Source organism: Cyanistes caeruleus, chromosome 6, assembly GCF_971803275.1.
Source record: "Cyanistes caeruleus chromosome 6, bCyaCae1.hap1.1, whole genome shotgun sequence".
Classification (NCBI taxonomy): Eukaryota; Metazoa; Chordata; class Aves; order Passeriformes; family Paridae; genus Cyanistes; species Cyanistes caeruleus.
Window position 1 is genome coordinate 19,771,864 of NC_141706.1, and position 11,864 is coordinate 19,783,727.

The 11,864-nt window shown below is 39.5% G+C and overlaps 1 long non-coding RNA gene across 1 annotated transcript; it reads right to left on the minus strand.

Annotated features, from left to right (window-relative positions):
• Nucleotides 1–8,855: 8,855 nt before the first annotated feature.
• On the minus strand, nt 8,856–11,779 carry LOC147652494 (uncharacterized). Its single transcript, XR_015288041.1, has 2 exons — nt 11,169–11,779; nt 8,856–10,360 (listed from the first exon to the last, which is right to left on the minus strand). It is a non-coding gene; the product is annotated as an uncharacterized LOC147652494 (long non-coding RNA).
• Between the last annotated feature and the right edge of the window lie 85 nt (nt 11,780–11,864).

The window sequence follows — 11,864 nt, forward strand, 5'->3', positions numbered from 1 at the left end:
CTTTCAGACTGGGATCCTGCTGCAAATCAGTTCCATGGTTTTTGTGCTCCTTTGCCCTTCCCACACAGGTCACATTAAACTGCTCCCAATTGCACCTATGACTCATTGGCCATAGGGTTTAGTCCTGGGATAACCATTTGCGACGTTTCATCCCTTGCTAAGTAAAGGGGCATTAACCTGCTTAGTCTGAACAAAAGGCAATTGCCACACCCAACAGTTTCAGCAAGATCATGTTAGAATGAGGTATCTTTAAGGTCCCTTCCAATCCAAGCCACTCTATGATTCCACGATTCCACGATCATGGCTATTTGATTGGCCAACCTCCATCATGTTATTACATATGTGACAGTAGGTCAAATATTAAACTTTCTAGCTGAGATAGGAAAGATGATTTCGTTCATTCTGTGGATTAGCGAAGAATTTTAGACTATTATCAAGCCTGCCTATCACTATCATTATAAGAACTGTGTGTGCCTTGGAAACTATTTCCTTCTTGTCAAAAAATGTTCTTGCTACTCCACATTAAAAAAAATAGTTTAAGCCCATCCTTTTTAGCACTATCTCATTTTTGAAAGATATTCTGAAAGTACTTCATGTTAAATAGACATTGATTTAATATTATCACACTAAATACAAACAGAGTGTGCTATTCCTTCCTTTGCTTTCACAGAGTCACAGAATCATTAAGGTTGGAAAATACTTCCAAGATCACTGAGCCCAACCTTTGACTGAACACCACGCTGTCAACTAGACCATGTCACCCACTGCTATGCCCGGTCATTTCTTTAACACCTCCAGGGATGGTGATTCTACCACCTTCCTGGACACTCTGTTCCAGTCCTTGACAACACTTTCAGTGAAGAAATTATTCCTGATGTCCAGCCTGAACCTCCCCTGGCACAACTCAAGGCCATTTCCTTTTGTCCTGTCACCGAGAGAAGAGACCCACCCTCACCTGGCTTCAAGCTCCTTTCAGCATTGTAGAGAGCAATTGAGGTCTCCCCTGAGCCTCCATTTTTTCAGGTTAAACAACCCCACTCCATCAGCTGTTCCTCAGACCCTTCACCAACTTTGTTGCCCTTCTCTGGACTAGCTGCAGCACCTCAATGTCTTTCCTGAATTGAGGGGCTCAGAATTAGACACAGGACTCAAGGTGCCATCTCATCAGTGACAACACCAGGGGGACAATCACTGCCCTATTCCTGCTGGCTGCACTCTGTGATGCAGGCCAGCACTTTGCACTGAAGACCAACTCCAACACAAGTACTTTTGCCTCTGCTTTCATTGTTTCTCAGCTACATCCACATTACCCAAGTATCAATTATTATCAGGTGCACTCTGGAAGTAGTACTAGCCAGTTTTAGAAATAGGATTTGTATGTCAGATGCCACATAGCCTCTCCATAGTTGGGCAGCTACAGTTCTCTCTCAAGGAAGACAACTGCTTGGCCTTGGAAGCTCAGCTTCCAGGCTAAGCAACACCATTCTCTAGAGAGCTGAGTCTAGAAGGGAACAGTGGCATAGCCTGCAGACTTGCTTAGGCATGGATGATTACAAGTTACCCATTCCCACATGCAGAAATGACGGCAGCTTTAAATTATTTCTCATACAGGAAGTTATTAATGTGCCCATGTAAAAGCTATGCACAAGGTGTGTGTCTCAGCAGCTGCACTGTCTTGTTCCTGTGTGTCTTGTCTGTGATACGCAGACCAAATGACACAGTTCCCCTGACAGTTTTCAGGAAATAAAACTATGATAAAAATTATGATATTTGTGCTTTTCACTTTTCACTATGTCTTGTAAAAAAACCCCACAATTTTTTAAAAAATATTTTAATGAAAATTTAATTGGCATACCACAGACAGAAAAAATTAGAGAATTTGGTCAAATATTTGGAGAGAGTAAGTGCTGTGCTTGCTATGCTAAGAGTCAAACATCCCAAAAGAGCTGACACACAGCATATGCAAAGACCACATCGGCTTGTGTAACTAGCAATATTGACACTGGTATTAACTGGAAATATGACAAACTATCACTGGTAGATGCTTTTTTAAACAATATCTAGGATAAAAATAAGTCTGAAACATACCCAGAATAAAAGGACGCCTACACGTAACAAAGCTTAACAAATGTGTTGTGGTGACTATAACACATGGGAAGTAAAAAACAAAACAAAACCAAACCACACAGAACCTAAAAAAACACACACCCCTCATGAAGACAAACAAACAAAAAGAATAACTAAAAACAATCACTTTAAAGCAAAAATTTCCTTAATTTTCTTCTCAGCATAAATTTAATTTTGTAATATGCCCCGCAAATTTAGCAAGTGAATGCCTTGAGCTACTGGAATTGCTGCTTGTCTTTAATTAACTGGAAAGAATAAACTTGATGTCTATTGTTAGAGTATCCTTTTTTAAAATGACAAATTGTTAGTAGGAGCAGAGGGATTATTAAAGGACAAATGTCCTTCCTGTGACAATAGGAAGACGGAACATATCGTACCAAGGGAAAAAACCTCTTCACAGAATCCATGCCATGAACCAGAACATGGTAAAAAACCCACACCCACTTTGTGCAGCATGGAAATTCCCGGGATTTCATTCATTGGGGTGTGGACTGCAACACAAAGTTTGGATTTGAAAGTAGACCAACTCAGACTATGCAGGAAATTAAAATCATGCAACTACATCTACAGCTTCAGTATGAGACTGCTCATAGCATAGCTGCTAGATTCAGTGATGTTTCAATTAAAGACAAAACAGCTGCTATCTTCTTATATTTATCTTGTTATATTTTCTTAAAGAAATCATGTTAAATATACTGAGAAACTAAGCCTAAACAGAGAAAACACTAAAAAAGTCGACCAATTCTCAGCTAATCAAGACACTGATAGCCTTAAGGTGACCTCTATATATTTAAAGGCAAGAAGTTTTAAGAGCTAATTTTGGAAGAACTGGTAATTTGTATCAAAATTGCACCCGGGTTTTTTTTAGTACCTAGAAACCTTTTTTTTTTTTTTCCCCCTCTGAAAACCAGCAGAGGGAGACAGGTTCTGTTTTACTCTGAAAGAAAACAGAAGAGTTTATTACTTAAAAAATTACACCTTCTGAAAATTCATTATAATTTCCTAGCTTAGGCTTGCAATGCCTTTTCTTGGTCATTTTGAACTATGTTATTAATACTCTCTTCTTTTTTTTTTAGTGCTTATCCAAATTTAAAAGGCTATTGCTTACATCTGAAGATGTTTAGTCTACAACATATTCCTATTAATACTTCACTATGGATTTCTTTCAGGGAGAAAGGAGATAACAGTGTTAGTAATGACTGAAAGGAAAATTAGGCTGTGGTTTCATTTTTGTTGTTTCACTGTCATGCAACAGCTTGCTACGTGTTTGTAGCATGTCTAAAGTCTACATACAGCTCTCAAAATCTAAACAATAATTTCATCTGGCTTTACATATGAGTTATATATTTAAGGACTAAATATATGAAGAAAGTTCTGTTCTAAAGTAAAAACCACCAAAAAAACCTTCTGGTTGTTTCAAGTGCAAGTAAAATGTTCTCTTGGGCTAATTTCTTAGGATCCAGGTCTTGCTTCAGGAAATGGGAATTTAGGCACTACAAGCCAAAATATTACTACAGATCTTGGCACAGAAAATTAGGTATGTGTCATATGGTTTAGGCAACATTCTCTACAAAATTACATAACAGGGCATACATTTGAAATTAAGAAAATATTTTTCATATTTACCCATAGTTTTGCAGCTAAGTTATGTCCAGAAGTGCTACTAGAATAGGGACCTGAACAGAAATTATTTTGCACACGTTTTACTGTAAATAATTTGTGATAGTCTTTTTTTTTTTTTTTTTTATTAACTCCCTTTTGCAGATGGTTTATTTACTCAGAGAATAAACTGTAAGAAATGCTTTTGGCATAAAATATGGTCTAAGCAGACACAACCGCTATAATTTTAAATAAATCTAAATAAAATGAAGTTTCTGAATATTCCTAAAATAGAGTGGAACAGAAGAGTTAGAAAATGCATGCAGAAAGTGTGTCAGTGCTGCAGTGTACTCAGGAGGTACTGTGGGACAGTTTTTAGTCTGTAGTGTGCTGTGCTACGGGCTATTACTGTAAGAATGGTGCCAGAAATCCTGTGTGAGAAACTGCGGGCAACAGGATGCGTGCCTGGAAATAGCAATCATTCCTGGGGCAAAGATAATTGAGGTAATTTGGAAGCCTGCTAGTATTTAAAATCCCAATCACAACCAGTCATGCTTAATCAGACAACCAAAGGCAGAGGATGATAAAACTGCATATTGAGTATTCACTTGAATTATCCCATACTGAGAAGTTCAAACAAACCAACCAGCACTACCAATAGGAGTCCTACACAAGAGAGAGACTTCCACGGGCTAAGAAAAGGGTTAATAAGGTCTTCTTCCAGCTGCCCATATTCCTGTAGCTCCATGAAGGATCCAAGCCCTTCCCAACAAAATCTGGTTTTACCCTTCTTATACAAGCTAATTGCATGAAGCTTCTTGTAGCTACCCTATGTTCCTCAGTAACAAAATTTCACAGTTCTTTAAGCATTGCAAGCCCATGCAAATATTCTACTATTAAAAAGGTATTGAACAATTCCTTATGTCATGCTTTTACTTGTAGTCACACAGTGTGCATTGGTAAAAAGAAATCATCCTATCAAGTACATTCTCTGAGGTGTTTTCATATCCCTGTCTAAGCCTAAATCTGTTGTGGGTCTGGGCCTTAATCAATGCTTGTATTTTAGTGTACAATTTTTTGTAGTTTTCATAGGGAAAATTAAGTACACAATGTGTTCCCTGGAGGACATTTGTAAAACCAGTTTTCATGTTAAGGGTCAATGACCCAAATTCTGCAAGCAGCAGAATTATTTTTAAATACTTTAAATCCTTGCCAATATTCTTTTGTTGGTAAATAGGCATCTTCTACTTAGGGATGACATTCATTAGTTACGTAACAGTAGAGCACTGGCACATTATTCAAAGGGATTTATTGCTTTCCTTTGCTCCTTGCATTCATGAGTAGAAAGACACCCATGCTTGAGGGACTAAACTGGAGAGACCTTTAATGAAAATTATCTCTGAGTTCGATGGAAAACTTTTCAGATAGGATTGCTGTGGTCAGCCCCCAGAAAAAAGAACCCAATATCAGAGGCCAACAGCATTAATACATGTCACAACTCACTGAACAACTTACCACAGAGTTTGTGTGTGTGGGAGGGAAAAAAGCAGTGTGTGGTCATGTGTGCACAGCTCACTGAGAAACTTCAAGACAGGGGGTACAGCTGGACTTACCACACAGTTCTGGCCTTGTTACAAACCCTATCTCTGTGAATACACCATCCAACAGAACAATTCCACCAATGTAGCAGGAACTCCGTGTGGACTGAGCTGGTACACCCAAGTATGGGTGTGCAGAGCACATTTCCCTTCTGATCTTCTAGGGTGAATTTCTTCAGAGAAATCACCTGTTGGATAATCCTTCTTGGACTCCACAGTCATCCTCCTGGAATGAAGCAGTGACACATCAGGTTGTAGAGAAATACAGCCCTTTTCCTAAGGACACAGGCAGTACTGAAGCATTTGGAAATATTAATGTTAAGAAAATTATTTATTTTCCAAACATAAATTCAGTGTTAAGCCTTAAATAGTAATGTTTTTTCTCTTTGCTTGAGATATACACTGAAGAGTAGCTGAAGGATGTGGAAGGGGATATGGATAAGGGAATGACACCATAGTATTGGCTAATTCTGCCTATGATACCATACCTTCAACCTAAAACCTTCAAGCTTCAGGCTGAAAGAGAGTAGGTTGAGATTAGGTATTAGGAAAAAAGGTGGTGAGGCACTGGCACAAGCTGCCCAGGGAAGCTGTGGATGTCCCATCCCTGGAAATATTTAAGGCCAGGTGGGATAGAGCTCTGAGCAGCCTGGTCTAATGGAAGGTGTCCCTGCCCATGGCAGGGGGTTGGAATTAGGTGGTCTTTAAGGTCCATTCCCACCCAATCCATTCTATGATTCTATGATACCTAGTTTGCCACAGTGAAACAAGTATTTAAGATTATGTGCGTGTGTGTGGTGAAAGTAAAGAGTGGTCTAACAATTCTTAGAAACCTCTAAATCTAATCAGTTTTAGCTACCCTGTTTTAACTAAATCCCAGGCCTTTCAGAAAAAAAAATTAAATTGTGTATATGTCACCTGCAAATGTTACTTCTACTAGAGTACTGAATAGTCTTTTGAGAGAGCAAAAATTCATTATTCAAGTCAGGAATCACATAATCAAGCATGATTTTGGTTTTGTGTTTAAATCAATGGAAGTTAGGCTCTTTTTTCACTGAAAGAATAGCATAAAAAGAACAAAAAAATCTTTGCCTTACTCCACTAGAACCAGTGGATGGATCTACTTGCAGTGTTTTGGCATCCCCAAGCGTACCTGGCTGAATACTTAACCCATGGAAGCTACATATTAAAATAACACACCAATGAAAAGTTACATCCTCCAGCTATTTATTCATTCTCTTGCTAGCATGGGCATCCTGTCCTCAGTCTCACATCATTAAAAAACAAGTCCAATTCCTGGTCATTAGATTATGAAATAAAATGCCCACTTCCCTTGTAATATTAAAAACCTTTAAAAATCCACAAGGTTTAAGTCAGAAAAGCCAGAATTCTTCTAAAACCTGGTAGTCTTTGTGAGATTTATTACCTGAATAAAGATTAACTACATTTTCCTGAAGAAGCAGAGAATACACTGATAATCCCTGACCTCTCTCTTAGGTTGAGAGATACTTTAACAGCTTGTTCTAAGGACAGACAGAAGTATACTTTTTTCAACCCTGAAAATATATGAAACATTCTCAGCCTTTTAGAGAATTTCCTGGATATTTTTGTGGATGCATACAGCTTTCGCTAAAGGGGAAAAGTACAGATTGGAAACAGATGATGGGGTTCTTTTTTTTTTTTTTTTAAATAAATTGATTGCTATCACAAATCCTACAATTTGGAATAATCAGGCTAAAAATCCTATTCTCAGTTATACCACTTCTACATCCCTTTTCTTTCCTCACATCACAGTTTCATGAGCTCTGCAGCCAATGCACTATTTTCTAAGGAAAAGGACAGATAGCCTGACAGCTGTAGAGGGCTTATACTGAAAGCATTTTAAAAATCCTTCTTTAATCTGATTTTTGTGGAAATTGAGCCATGTTCTATTTGAACTGAAATTAACAGGGTTGATCTTCAAGGATGACTGAAACATCCCTGGGAGCTAGGAAGGAAAGGAAGGAAAGGAAGGAAAGGAAGGAAAGGAAGGAAAGGAAGGAAAGGAAGGAAAGGAAGGAAAGGAAGGAAAGGAAGGAAAGGAAGGAAAGGAAGGAAAGGAAGGAAAGGAAGGAAAGGAAGGAAAGGAAGGAAAGGAAGGAAGATTTGTTGAGATGCCATTCAACCCCTAAATAAAGGGAATTTCCAGCAAGCTCTGGAGTATTTTCAGCCACTGAAAATCAGGCCATATGGTGGGATGTGGTTAAGACCAGAACTGGAGTATCCAGCTTACCACAGGCTCTACCATAATTATGAGATTGTTTCCATAAAGTCCCTTTGAACACTAAGTAACTTTAGAAATACTAATAACGTTTTAATTTCTTTTCAGATATCAAAATTCAGAGAATACACTAACCTTTTGGAGTAAGTGAATAACACTCTTCCACTGCTGCCCTTTTTTCCCTTTCTTAAATAAGCATATAGGTTAAAGAAACTTATTTGAGTTATTGAGTTCTAATTATATTGAGTTCTTGATAGGTTATGTCACCATCTACAGTTTCAGTGACCCAGCCCAAGGTGTTTAGTGTGAAAACAGACTAAGACCCTGGAACTCATTAGAAAACACAAATTTAAAATTAAAGAATTAATATTGTGTTATGCTCTCAGCTAAGTGCACACATGGAGATTAGAGAGGATTAATAGAGCATGACTGGCACCTTTGCAAACACAAGACTTCAAAGATAAATACACTGTCTGCCTAATGGCAAAAGGCAGACAGATGTGATGACAGAGGTAAAGCTTGTATTGAAAGCTTTTTTTTTAACCCATGTTTAAACTGTCTCTCTGTAATCATTAAGCACTGGAAATGAATGTTTTGAACTGTTGTAGTAAGGGAGGATTTAAAAGAACATGACACCAATGTCTTCACTTGCTTTGAAAACTCTGAAATCATTAAATAATTTGACTGCTGTCTACTACTTTCCCATAGTGGTACAGAAATCAGAATATTTGATGCAAGACATCAGTTCTTGCCCTAAATTTGAGTTCTATGAGGGACCCAGTGCCTGCAGTCATTAATGTGAAGGGAGTTCTGCCTTGACTAGATGATAAAACCTTAAGACTGTGAGTATCTAAGAAAAATTTGTGCAGTCATTTCAGTGGGTAAAGTTCCTTAAAATCTCAGAAAACAGTATAAATTTAAAAATAACATGGGAAGAAGTATTTGTTTCCATCTGTGCAAGTAAAGCAATCCATTCGTCATGGAGACCACATGATTTGTTGAGTAAGCTGGGGAAGGATGATTCTTTAGAAGAACTTGCAGGATATCCCTGTGCTCCTTTGGACAAGAAGTTTTAGGAAGAGGCTTAGATGGAGATATGAAAAGGGACTGTTGTGAGACAGGCCTTCCAGTTCCCTCATAATGAGGCAACTGAGCCTGCCCTATTTCTAAAATGCAATTATACACCTGCATCCTGAGGCTCATCGAAAGACTGATAACACTTTTACAACAAGAAACAATTGCAGAGCACTTCCAGATAGCCTGATAAAAGCTTTTACTTCATATATAACTCTTTTATTGGAGGAGGATATAAAATATGGGAGGATGTGGGAATGAGGCCAGGAGATAACATCAGCAAAGAAAATAAGGTCCAGAAGAACTGTTGCTGTCCTGATCTATTTTATAACTCAGTCTGTCCCTCAGACATTTCAATCTCCACTATGTTCCAAGACTGTAAATACTGCAGCAATTGCAGCAAATACCATAAAGATAGGTAGCATTAGTTATCTTTAATCCAATGTCAACACCAGAGAAGTAGGCAGCAAGTAGCTAACCAGCTCTAGGAAGTTCTTAGGTGTTGGTTCACAGGGCAGTTTTTTCACTTCTTAGTTGTATCGACAGGTTGAAATTTTACTGGCTTTTTATTTCCAGTGTGGCTGCTGCACCACAATCTGGAAGAACTTCTCTGCTTTGCAATCTTTGGAACCCTTGGCTTAATATTTTCTTATTTCACAGAATAAATATAAACACTAACCACCATAAAATATTTCATATGATAACTGCCTTTAAGAAAGAGTGTCTGAATAATTATAATGTGATGGTCATTCAGTTGCACAATTGATTTGATGCTGGGCTTCTAAAATAATTTCAAATGTATTACTTTTCCTTTCATATCCTATTTCATTCCTGCTTCTGCAAAACACATGTTCTGAAGAGTATAAGTTATAAGTTATATTATGTGGCAATCTTGGCTTTCATCCTCCACAAGGTTTTCCACTCCCTTTGCTTCAAACTGTCCTTTCTCTGCTTCCCCTCCACTGACCTACGGCATAAATTGATCAGATAAACCACATAACTTTTTATCTAAATGAAATACATTTACTAAAATAACTAGTTAAGATAGAAAAGCAAGTATCTATATAGAGTCAATCTTTTGAAATAAAACTCAAGCTATGCAACAAAATGTCATCCTGATCTGGGATACTCCAGGATACATAATTTCTTTTGAAACAGTTTGCATTGTGATTTATTTCCATTTCACCAGAAGAACAGAATTTATAGACTACACAGATGTTTTGTAGAAATCAGAGCATAAAGAAAAATCTAATCAAGACTCAATATATGTGTGTTGTAAAGTCCCTAATGGAGGAAAAAGACTAAAAATATGGACTAATTAGCATGAACAGCGAGAAATCAAAAGCCAATAGAGGATAGAATACTAATGAAGGATTTGTCCTGCTGAGCACAAGGCACATTGCACAGGAGTTCCATTCTCCTGTCCATGCCTATCCCATTTGGATACTGTGGGAGGCTGTATCAGAGACCTTGCTAAAGTCACAGTAAATGGCTGTCACTGCTCTTCCCATGTCCCACAAGGACACTTCCCTCCTCCAGGCAAGACTTATGTTGGTCCACCACAGCTTGTCCTCGCAGATGATGTCACCTCATTCTTCTCGTGCCTTCAAGCCACTTTCTGGCAGTTGTCTGAGAAGGGCAGGTTTTTCCTGGAAACTTGTGGGAAGGCTCCGGTACAGGTGCTGCCTCTGGTTCTTCCTACCTAAAGCAGGAGCAGGTAAGCAAGGAGGCCACAAAAGCAGAGAGAAGCTTTGATCTTCATACGAGCAGAGAGTGAGGGCATACTTGGTGTGTTGTATAGTCTTGTTGAGGGGACCCCACAGGATGAGGAGGCTCCTGAGTGGGGGACAGTCCCTGTGCCCAAGGGACAGCCTTCCTTGAAGGCAGCACAAGAGTGAGCCCCAGGAGAGGGGCCCTCAGTCCCCATCAGCCTCTCCCTTCTCCCACTTCTGGGCACAAATTAGAAAAGAATGCTAAATCACCACAAAAGTGTTTCTAAAGTGAACTATAGTGTAGGAAAATAATATACCTGGAGATACTCCTCCAGATCAGAAAATTACAGATACAGATCTTTCCAGTGAGAGAAAAGGAAAGCTCCAAGTAGCACCAGCCCTATTACTTTAACAGCTTTGTAACCACAGATGTCACCATAGGCAGTTTACATCCCCATTTTATTTTCACCTGCATAACCCAGAAGGTACAGTTTCAACTACCACTTTGTCATCATTATAATTAACCCTCAACCCCGTGGCAGTTTTGAGTTTTTTCCCTAGGCTGAGCAAATCCCTCAATAATTCATTTTTATCTCAGATTTGTATAAACCATTGCAATAGTTTCTTATTAAAAACAAACCCAAACCTTGACTTGTACATACTCAATTTGTAAATCAGAATAACAGAAGTATAATGCACAGTGATGTTTTTCAATTTTTTTTACATGCCAGTACATCTCTTTAAATAGAACAGGCTTACAGTATTGAGAAATCGTAAGAGTTAACAACTAGAACTTACCCTTACTCCAGAAATCATTATTTTATAGGAAGTGCCGTGCATTTGCTGTAACAGCTAGTATTTACCTATCCTTTTTGGTTACCTATCCTTTTAGTTACCTAAAAGTAGCTTGTATTTTCTTACCGTGCTGAACAAATGCTTAAAGCACACAGAAAATAATAGCCAAAACCCCACCGGGCACCACACCTTGAAACCAGGCGGGAATAGAAATCCACAAATTAAACCCTAAGCATTAACAGTTGCGAAGGTCGAATATGATTTCCTAAACTGTTAAATCTGTACGGGGGTCCTCTGAGGGTAGGGGCGAACCAGGTCTCAACACAGGTAAGGCTCAAATGAGTGAAAAGAATTAGAGAAGAAGGAGCAGTCCGGGTGAAGGATGCCTAGGAATACATTTTCAAATTCCCACAGAGCAGCTCACGACCGGACGCAGGGCAGCGCCGGGCACAGCGAAGAGCTTTGCAGAGAACGCCACAGGGGACAAGGAGCGAGCCGTCACTCGAAGCTCAGGCCCACGGAGCGCAAAGCCCGCCGCTGGTCCCGGGCCGCCGTGCCGCCCCTCACGCCATGCCCCGCCCCCCGCCCCGTCGTTGACGCCAACGGCGCGCGCCGGCCCCGCCCCTCGGGGCCGCCACGTTCCCCGCTCGGCGGCGCGCGCGTCATGGCGGGGCGGGGCCCACGCCGCCCAATCGGAGC